Genomic DNA, 11,428 nt, shown 5'->3' on the forward strand with positions numbered 1-11,428 from the left:
CTGTCAGGTACCGTCTGTTATCATGTTGGGGCCGGTCGCGTGGATCGGCCTCCTCTTTCCCCTTGCCACGGGAGTGACTGCTTTCTGCTTTATCCTTGCCATGGCGGTTCACAGGCCCTACCATGTTGACATCAAAAGAGAAACCTGGCTCGCATCTTATGGAGTGACTGAGATCCACCATGTTGACGCCAGGAAACGGATGTGTGTCTACTTTCATGGCAAATTGTCCGAAGATTAATCGGCCTGACTCTATCGCCATTTGAATCTGTGTGCGCAACACTTTGCAGTCGTTGGTGGCGTGGGTGAACGTGTGATGCCATTTGCAGTATGGCCTACCGTTCATCTCTTGTGACGTAGGAATTTTGTGGCCTTCGGGTAACTTCAGCTGTTTCTCCTTCAGCGGCAAATCAAAAATCTGCTCAGTTTTGCTTAAATCAAAGTCAAACCCTTTTGGAGGCCCTGGTTGTTTCACCCATTTGCAGGACACGGGAACTGCCGTCCGAGTCCATTCAGCCACGGCGACTTCCTGATCTTCCGCAGGTCTTCATCCTCTTCGGCGTCGACCAGGCCTATCGTGCGCTTGAACTTGTCTTGGTACAATTCTGGGTGGCGCTGCTCATACAATGTCAGTTTCTGTACCATGTGCGCCAACGAATTGTACTCCACTTGGAACGTCAGATCCTTGAGTGGCGCTGCGAGGCCTGCCACGGCCAGCTCGACTGCTTCTTTCTCAGATAAATGAACCGAATAACATCAGTTCTTGACAGTTCTGAAACATTGAATGTATTCAGACACCGTCTCTCCTCGCCTTTGCCGAACCTGCGTCAGATCGGCAATGCCAGCTTCGGTAGCTTCTGAATGATATTGTATGTGAAACTGCTCTTCCAGCTGCTTCCATGTCCGAATCGAACTGGGGGTAGCGAGGTGTACCACCCAAAGGCTGGACCCGTGAGAGATTGGGCAAAGAACCTCACACGTAGCGGTTCGATCTTTGAAACCATGCCCAGCTGTGCCAAGTATCGGCTCACGTGCTCGATGGAGCTAGACCCTTCTGATCCACTGAATTTTGTGAAGTCAGGGAGCCGATATTTAGGCGGCAGCGGGATCAGGTCATACTCGTTGGGGTACGGCTTGGAATAGCCGATTGTTCTCTTCTTCGGCAGGATGCCGAACTGATCTCTCAAGATTGCGCTGATCTGATCCACAGTAGGGGCTGTAGGGGTTGAGCTTTCATGACTCGTTGCAGTGGCATATTTAGTTAGCCACGCTTGTTTCTCAACATCTGCTCCAGAACTCCCCGCTGCTCCAGCAATCCCTCCTGCCGTAACAATCGCTCCTGCTCCGGCAATTCCTCCTGCTGAAGTTTGGATCGCGTGCGTCCAGTTGTTGCAGTCCGGCACGTATGTGCACACGTATCCATATGGGATCTCCTTGGGCGGCTCATACAAGAATTGGTAGTCGCCAGGATCACCTCCAACCTTGTAGACAACGTATGCCGGTGAACCTTGTTGCTGTGGAGCTGCCATCGCGAATGGCAGTGGTGGCCTGGTGTGGAATGGTATCTCTCCCTGGTGAGTCCCTAAAGCAGGTCCTGACGGAGAATACTGATGTTTCATGATTTCTTGCACCACACGAAGCGCAACCCGCTCAAGCGTATTCACCAGGCTCTCAGAATGCCGATGTAGAGAATGAGCCACAGCATAGTTGATTTCCTGGCGCAGGGCTCTGGTACGTTCCTCCGAAGGGAGAGACAGATCTAATCCCTCGAACGCGCCTTCGGGTGTGAATCCTTTGAACCTGATGCCGTGCGAACGGGTTTTCTCAAAAGAGCCGATGAGATCGGCTTCAAAGATGGCCTTCAGCTCATCGTATTTCTTCTTATGCTCTGCAGGTAGATCCTCGTACTTGATCAGTTCGTCCGACATCTTGGCTGCCGATGTTGACGTGGTTGTTGTAGAAAGTGTCCCACCGGGCGTGCCAGAATGTGTTGCCTGCCAAAACCCACCGGCGAGCAGTGGTTAAGCAACACGAAGAGCCGGGAGACTCCCAAGACTGCTAAGTGGGCCCTGGTGCCTCGCGTCGTCCCGCAAAGTCCCAGCACACGTCCTGGCGGTTGCAAGGGCGTGCCACCTGACCTATACCTGATCAGGAAGGTGTTGGATTGCTTCGATTAGTCTCCTGCATGGTAGACACGTAAACATTAAATACGAGCCCGATCGGCTCTCAGGTTGCCCTGTGGATCGGCTCAAAGAGCCGATCGCCCCATGGTTCACGTTGGATTTACGATGACATGGGGATCCTGCTTGATCAAAACAAAGCTAAACCAATCTACGACAGCTTAGGGTTTTCACCGCATAATCGGAACATCCTACGCGTAGTTGGGCCTAGCAGATACGAAAGATGATGGAAACTATTCCTAAAAGAGGCCTAAAAACCAACGTTAAGTCAATTCCCGGAACATCCCTTATAGGAACGGTAAAACAACACCTCACGCACTACCGGATCGTCCAACCCCAGCATAAGGCCTAATCATGCAGATATTAAACTAATCCTTGAAACAAGGAGCAACTATAACAGATCGGATCTACTAAGTAACGAACAAGCAAGGTGCTGCCCTTACACCTAGATAATAGTGCTACTCGCCATCAACAACGCTTCAGCACGAGTAACACAAGGTAACGAATAAACGTATACTGCCTAGATCGCAAGATGCGATCTAGGCAGCATGATGCTTACCCGGAAGAAACCCTCGAAATAAGGGGTGGTGATGCGCCTGGTTTGTGTTTGTTGTGAACGTGATTGTCCTCCTTTCTCAATAACCCTAGGTACATATTTATAGTCCAAGGGACTTTCTAATTCGGAAATAAACTAACCCGTGTACGGGCTAGACTCTATCTTTTAATTCTAACCGACACGATCTAATAATATACAGATACACGGGCAATCTAGCCCAAACTCTTCGCGCAAGGCCGCTTCAGAGACGCTCCACGTGTACATCCTTCAAGCCCATCTCAACTACGGCCCATCTCTTGATTTGGCCAAAATCTGGTGATAACACATCTTCACGTGCTACATACTCACAAAGTTGTTTCATGGAAAAACGACTTGTCATGTGATGTATGTAAAAAAGACAAAGTTTAGTGTGAAAAGTAATGCTTTTCACAAGATAACTTTTCTCTTTTTTACATAGATCACAAAAAATATTAGTTTACCGTGAAACTTAACGAACGCACATATATTGTGGAGATTTACATGTAGATTTTTTTTGGCAAATTTTTTTGACACATTGAAATATAGTTTGTTTGGTAAAGTTAGCATAAGCACCCGGGAGCCGAATTGAATTTTCGTATGTTTTGATTGTGTTGTTTTCTGTAGCATGGTTAGCATGCACTTACTCAATCCCAAAATATAAGATGTTTTGGTAGGATTAAATAGGCTGCCGAAACATCTTATGATTTTCGACATGGGAGGTACCTCTTAAATTTTGTAGTACTTATCACGTTCGTTTGATTAGTTAGAAAAATCATACATTTTTCCAAGAACCTCACATGAAGGAATGAATGTTAGTAGCTGAAATAAACATAATTCTGATCATAAAAGACTAAGATATTCCTTATGAACGCGAATGCCCAGACCGACAAACATACATTGAAATTTACCTACTTTAAAATTGATATTTAGTTAGTTTAAATGATTTTATTATTAGATGTATTATGCTTTTAATTAGAAAAATAAAGTGAATTTATGAAACCTAAAAATTTCAACAGGGTGAATTGCAAATGGCATCTTTGACGCATCGATAATTTTTTTGATCAAATCTGATGCATCAATAAATATTTACACATTTAAAAACACTGTTGTAGTTCAACCTAATCTTCCTACCTTCTCCATATATTTTGCTTCAACCTCTGCAACAACAAAACGTATTGAATTCAGGAACTTCTAGAAACGGAAATATCTTTGGAAGAAAGAAAAAAACTATGAGCCAGCTCTTTCAGCTATCCACTCCACTGGCCATGGTTGGAGAGACACAGGCAGAGGTTGCAGCCCCAACCCAACCACCAAGCTGGCAAGCAAGAAAGCAAGCATTGAAATCTCCAAGCAACGCCTCGCCTACAAGGAAACAAAAACCGATCAGAATCCATCATAGCACATGCACAGTCACCATATCATCCTATGTTCTCTCTCCACACCCAACTTATCCATTATCTAGTAATCACATTTGGTCTACATTAAATTAGCAAAGCCATCGGCATCAAGGCATCGATTATTGCTGCTAAACCATGTCATAGGAGACACATTTTGCCTCCGTCTCTTCTTCTCCTTCAGACTTGTCGCCAGGGAAAATCTCGGAGACAAAAAAAAGGTTAAGATGAGCCATCAACAAACAAGGTAACTTCGTGCGACGCACCGACGCTGCTGTATGAAAACAATGGTAGAAGGAAAAAGTTACATAACAAATATAAAAAATGTCACTGTGACTGATTTTACTAGTAGTACCACATTCCACTCTCTTCCCAAGAGACAAGCCAAACCCAAATCATCATCTTTTGTTTTGGAGTAACTTATGCGGCAACTCGTTCCTGTTTTGCCGCCCGTTTGATGCAAACAGGTGGTGTTGGCTGTGCAAATTTTCATATTCTTATCATGCAGGATACAACAACTTGCACCTCATTTGCAAATTAGTACACTAAATTGCAAAATGGGGAACCGGGGTACAATAGCTTGTCATTCGAATTTAAATTAGTGCACAACCTATAAGGTTACGTCGTGCTTGATGTCACGGTGCCACGGTGGCAAGTGACAAACACCATGTGTGTGAAAAATTTCCATACCCCCTAACTCTTTCGAACATTTTAGTTGGGTCTTCGTTTCCCTAGTGAGCATAACATGACAAAAAAGGGGTGTCCATGCGGTGGCCATATGGATTCCCCAATCCCCAATCCTAACCCTACACGACGGTGACGGCGGCGTGTGGGAAGGGACGGCGGCGTGTGGGAAGGGACGGCGTTGGCTTAGAGGGTGAGCGGAGACGGCGTCGGTGGCAAGGGCGTAGCTGCGCGATGGCTTCGATCGAAAGCTCTGACAATTCTCAATCCAAAATCTCTAGTGACGTTGTCGGTGGTGGCGGAAGCAGCAACAACGCTGATGGCGAGGAATGGAAGCGTAATGGTGATGTTTTCTAGCCTAAGGTGATGGTGATGAGCAGGGAAATCCTGGAACACCGGTGAGATTTCCTGAACATTCTTAGGTTAACTAAATAGGAAATAAATTTTTGAATAATTGTTGTTATTTTTTCCTAACTGGTTGCTTTTTGTTTATATAAGTGAAAATAAAGCATCCAGTTGTTGTTGAATTGCAGTACCAGTACTAGAACGGGCAAGCCACAAGAAGAAATTGTAAGGATTTATAAGAAGCCAATGTGAAACTCGTTAGTAAGATTGCTAAAATAGGGATGGAGTTACGGTCAGTGAAGGCAGTTGAAAGTGCATGGACCCCCCACGTGTGGTTTTGGTAATTAATGACAATCCCCATGGACAAATATTGTTTGCAGTGAGTTATGATTGTAGGATATGTTCATAGGCAATGCTTGAACCATGTGTTGTCTTCAAGGTTAAAAGAATAAGGAAGTGAAGAAGATAAAGTGATGACCAAGTTAAACAAGGAGTGATACGAAGATTGGTCATGAGAAAGTTGAGCCTATGGCAAGTATGTCTTGAAGAAGAAGATGGGGTGAGCTCTCATGTATGTATTGAAGACATAAACATAATGAAGAAAGAAAAAATAAAATGCAAGTTCAGGATGATTCATCTCAAAATCGATATGTGAAAACACCGAAGAACAGGCTCTCCCATAGTAGAGTATACGGGAGAATTTCACATGACATCACTAAGCAAGCGTAATTAAGAAAGATGTTCCAACTTAAGAAGGTCAATATCATCATCATCTAGTTTAAGTAGAATGTGTAGGGACGACAAGGTTTGTTCTTGATACATTTTCTATTTTATCCGTCTCATGTTGATGGTTGGTAGACCGTGATTATGATCGATACTTGTACTATCAAGAGGGGCTCTCCGGTGAATAACTTGATCGTATTATTTGGAGAGAGCTCAAACATTTGCATGCTTGGTATCATATTTCTTGGTTGTTGTTTATATATTATCCATGTGAAGATTTTAGAGTTTGTGGTTATTTTCATGACATGCTCTAGCTCATTAAAAAATGATTATGTATGAAAATTTTGGTGCACTTTTATGCTGCAGCTCTCACCGGTCCTTTTATGAGAGAGGGTGAACACCTCTATCTAATTGATATTTTTGCTGGATACTACCGTTCTTTATCTTTCAACAAAATTGGTTCCGCGGCTACTCCTATACACGTTCACGCATCGCCGCCCGGCTCGTCATTCTGAGGTGGAGACGTGGAGTATGCCATCGCCTGAATCCACCGACGTTCCTTCCTTCCTGAGCACACAAGTCGCACGAAAAGGCAACACATTATTCAATATTTCTACCAAGATTCGAATTGTTATCCAACAATGGTGGAGCCTTACACATTTGTTTTTTCCCAAGGGAAAGCAAGACAGATTTTTATAGCTCCCCCACGAAACAATCTTAATTTTCAGGCCCAAGGTGGTCAAACAAACCTATATACAGTATATTATCACGACGTCGGTGCACATTTGATTTGTATGTTGTTTTTCTATTCTACTCCGGTCAATCTGGCAGCCCGATCGACCAACTTGCAAACTAGATCTTGGGCGAGGAAGCAATGCATGTGTGCTGGCGCGACGATCTGTTTCTAAAATGGCTACCATATCCTACTTAATCTTGGGGAAAATGATCCATCGAATATACTGTGTAGGTTCCATTATGCAGCTTGTCGTTCAATTTCAGCGTTTGTTTGCCTTTTCCGGATGATGGAACCAACGAAAGAGACTCATTCTGATCTACAAGATCGTGCCCCTCGTGTTCCATTCTGAACCACGCATGTCGATCGCATATCCGTATTACACGTTGTGGAGTGGTGGCTGCTGTAATTAATGATCCACTACTCACTCCACTCATTATACACTATATAAAAGTTAGTCAACTTCACGCAATCTCCCTGATTTGGGAACTGTTGATCCATAATTTTTACATCACTTACCCGTGGGCCTTTGCCTTCTATTTTAGATTTTCCTTTTTTTTTGTTTGCTTAATCTTTGAAATTTGCCATTCAGGCTACCGGTTGTCTTGTGAGATCTTCCCGGTTTCTGTTTTGTTGGAGCCGGTCAAGGATTAGTTAGTTATATTTCTACCGCGTGTCCACTACACGTCATCACTCCATCTAGAAACAATTTTACGTGTCCGTCCTGATTCCACTATGGAATAATCGAGAGATCTATAGCATTAATTTCGGTTAAGATTACGATAGAGCCACATCAAAAAAAAAAAACAGTCAGTTGCATCCCCATGAGGCCACGACCCTACCCGTATCTCCTCCATCTCCTTCTTTCATCATTCGTCTTCCACCAAACAGGGATCTCCGCCGCCCACGCCGTCTTTGCCACCCCTTCCTGCAAGAGCGGACGTCGGCGACCTCCTTTGGCTAGGCAGCCGTGTGTTGGCCTTGGGTCTTTCTTTGGCAGCATGGCGTCGTCTTACTGCAAGATTGGCTTGCTCGTTGCCTTTTGTTCCTGTCCTGTTTCCTCTCTAGGTTGACTTCTCCGAGGAGTTCTTGCAGGCCTTGCCAGGTTTATTGGGATCGGCTTCTCTTCACAGTGCTCCTCTTTTGATTTATTGTTTCATGTCGTTGATTTATGTTTGGATTGGGTATATGCCTGTCCTTCTGCAGCTTGGCCAGATCTGCATGATGCACCGCTACCGCATCGCCGCCCGAAGCTTCGTTGGAGGCGAGGGAAGGTTTTATGCTGCTGCTCCAGCTCGTGCTACCACGTTTCGATGCGGGAGAGGAGGGCCGGACCTGGCCGAGCTCGCCGTTGAGGCGCTGCTGGAGCACAATTGCCTCGCGGCTGGACAGACCCACAGGGCGGAACGTCAGGTACCCGTCCGCCGGAGATGCCAGTGCAGATGGCGGCGGCGCCTTCGAGCTGTCGGTCCGCCGCAGGGCCTATCTTCTCCCTTTTCTCCCTCAGGCACCGCGCCGCCATGGCCGCCCTTCCTTCTCCGGCCGGTTCCGCGGCATGGCTTCCTCGGGTGAAGTAGGCCGCCGGGGCAAATAGCTGCTGCTGCAGGGGAAAACAGAGCAGGATGTCCACTCGCGCGGCGAAAGACAAACTGCGGGGAGCACGAGGGGGAGACGGGCTGGGCGATGTGGAGGTGAGACAGTGCAGCGCTGCTCCTTGCTGCGGCGGCTCAAGGTGCTAGGCGTGGTGGTGATGTATCAAGGCAGGACGCGATGGTTGCTGCTGGTGCTTGCTCGGCTCGGCTCGGTGGTTGGATCGATTTGCTTGGTGGAGAGATTAGCATGCCAGAGCGAGCAGCAGCGCGGCGCGTGATGCCAGAGTGCGGCGCGTGCGCGCGTGCGGCGCCGCCAAAACATTTAGCTCGTGCGCGGTGCAAACGCGGCAAACCGCAAAGATATTGCGGTCGTGTGCAGCGCAAACGCGGCTCCCGCGGTGTGTCCCGCCTGCAGCGTGAGTTTGCACCACATCATTCGCTCACTCTGCCCACTGCTTCCTTTGTTTGTTGTTCCGGATGGTTCTCCGATACGGATGCTGGCAGGCGAAACCACTGAGAGGTCCGTCTATGCAAGCATCTGGTTGGCTGCTCTAATGACTTGCTTTTATTGATTCAGCTGTACTTTCATCTCAGCCTGCGTCCGTCGGCGTTGGTATATATCCTACACTCAGGTTCATATTCTCTGTTTTTTCATGTCACTGGATTTGAAGATGTTAGGCTTTAGTCGTTTGTGAACGAATTTGGTCCTTCGGCGTCTTCTCCTGTGGATGTTTGATCTGTATGAACATGGTTAATGGATGCCTTTTCTGCATGCTCTATCTTATGTTGGGTTGAGAACCGTTGTGTCCAACAATTTCATGATTGGCAGCGTGTTAATTTGCCGATTGTTTCGTCAGTTGGTCCATCGGATAGTTCTGCTGCTTCTAGCTCAAGATCTGTTGTTCTTAGACCGGCTGCTCGCGCTGCTGCTGCTTTGTCTGTTCTTTGACGTGGTGTTTACTTATTTCCTAATTTCTGACGAACCCTTCTTTTTATGCCTGTATGCAATTGATGAGTCTTCCTTTGTTCCTGCTGATTCCGCATCTTCAAAGAAAACAAGATGACGATGAAGAAAGAAGAAAGCAAGCACACCACCGCATCTCCCTTCGATGACGACGCTGAGTCCTTCAAGAACGATGGCGAACCTTCAGTCTGTCGCTCCAGATCTTGCCATCTACGATGAGAACTCCGACGCCGAGCACTACTGATGCGCCAAGAAGCAGAAATATTCCTTCCTTATTGTCCTACTTTTTTGCCTGCTTATTTAGCTAGGACAACCGGATATGTATCATGTGAAGTCGACGTAATCTACCTTTTGCTGTATCCGTTTAGACTAGACTACCTGTGAGCTAACTTAATCTGAATTGTATTGGTATTGGTCCGAGAGGACGCCGGAATTTCGACAGAACCAACAAGCCAGAACCAACAAGCCTACACCGTCCGTCAGCTAAGACAACAAGACATTCAGTCAAACAGGAACCATGCATCTGGAACGCAACGAACACACGTATGCTCATCTTCAAAGAAAACATCAAAATTACACTCGGAACAAATCTCCCACCTAACAAAGGCCAATGCCACGGTAATTTACGTTCTCCCATCTTTCCTGCAGCAAGTATTACCTGACACCAGTTCAAAAAAAGGTACCCGATGATTTAATAATCAAATCTAAATGTATTCTAGATTTTTTTCATATGTATTCTACGACTTTATTGCATAATATAAATAGATTGTCTAGAACATATTACCAATATATAACATTATAGCTCAGAAACTCAATTCGGCACATGGGAGCATATGCTCCTGCCACCGGATTTTTTTTTTGAAATATCAACAAAATTCGAACAAAAATTTCGCGGGTTACTTATAGCACTGCTACTACACACTACCATCTCACGGGCGCGGCGTGCCGCCGCGCCTTTGCTTCCTAGTATATACAAGACGTGTTTCACCTTGTATAGTCTCTCGGGTAGTATCATTTTGACAATAATTTCACTTGCAGTAGTATGTGTAACTCAATATTAGAAGTACAGATAATATGAAAGAAACTATCAATAAAGATATCATTTTACATTCCAAATCCGTTGACTTGTGCACATATAATTGATCCAAGTTTAGAAGTTTACTACATGGAAATACTTGTTCAGTTTACACACATATACACAATTTTGACCAAGTCCTTAATTATGCAACTTTGAAAGAAATATAATTCTAGTTTACATATTTACTCTCCAATCTGCATGTTTTTTCTTTTAAAAAAACAGCCGTCGAGACTCGAAACTACATGTCAATAACACCAAAAATTTAGGCTAAGGGAATCTCCGGTGGCTCGACCCATTTTAAACACCAAATATTTATCTTTTTATTCGTTTGGATCGGGTTGTGAATACAGAACCATTGTCTAACCATATTGTCTTTTTGGGTCACAAGCAACCCTAGTGGCCGGACGCATTTTTCAGATAAATGCATAAATTACAAACCTAATTTACAAAGTATAAAAACAAATAAAAACGAATAGAAAATAAGAAAACTTGGCCAAAACCCTAGGCCTAACTACCCTTCGTCGTCGTTGTCCTTGGTTAGGTCCACGAGCACCCGCATTTCCCACGGCCAATCGGGTGTTGGAGCTGATAGGGGGATGCAGGCTCTAGAGGAGCTGCTGCAGGCGGGAACCACTACACCCATGGCGACCCTGGGCTGGCAGTGTCGGTGCTCAAGGAGCCGGTGTAGAAGGTGTCGGCGCTTGAGGGGCCGGTGCACGCGGTGCCTGGCTATGTGGAGTGGTAGGATGCCTCTGCGCATGCGAACACTCGTGCAGCCGCGTGCCAGGGCCCTACCAGTTGGCCACTGATACGTCTCCGACGTATCGATAATTTCTTATGTTCCATGCCACATTATTGATGATATCTACATGTTTTATGCATACTTTATGTCGTATTTATGCATTTTCCGGCACTAACCTATTAACGAGATGCCGAAGAGCCAGTTGCTGTTTTCTGCTATTTTTGGTTTCAGAAATCCTACAAAGGAAATATTCTCGGAATTGGACGAAATCAACGCCCAGGGGCCTATTTTTACACGAAGCTTCCAGAAGACCGAAGGAGTCACGAAGTGGGGCCACGAGGCGACGACACGCTAGGGCGGCGCGGCCCAGGTGCTGGCCGAGCGGCCCTGTTGTGTGGCCACCTCGTGTGGCCCCCTGACCT

The 11,428-nt window shown here is 45.9% G+C and overlaps 1 long non-coding RNA gene across 1 annotated transcript; it reads left to right on the forward strand.

Annotated features, from left to right (window-relative positions):
* Positions 1-7,203: 7,203 nt before the first annotated feature.
* Positions 7,204-8,558, forward strand: LOC127302215 (uncharacterized). Its single transcript, XR_011745624.1, has 2 exons — positions 7,204-7,735; positions 7,837-8,558. It is a non-coding gene; the product is annotated as an uncharacterized lncRNA (long non-coding RNA).
* Positions 8,559-11,428: the final 2,870 nt, after the last annotated feature.

Source organism: Lolium perenne, chromosome 5, assembly GCF_019359855.2.
Source record: "Lolium perenne isolate Kyuss_39 chromosome 5, Kyuss_2.0, whole genome shotgun sequence".
Classification (NCBI taxonomy): domain Eukaryota; kingdom Viridiplantae; phylum Streptophyta; class Magnoliopsida; order Poales; family Poaceae; genus Lolium; species Lolium perenne.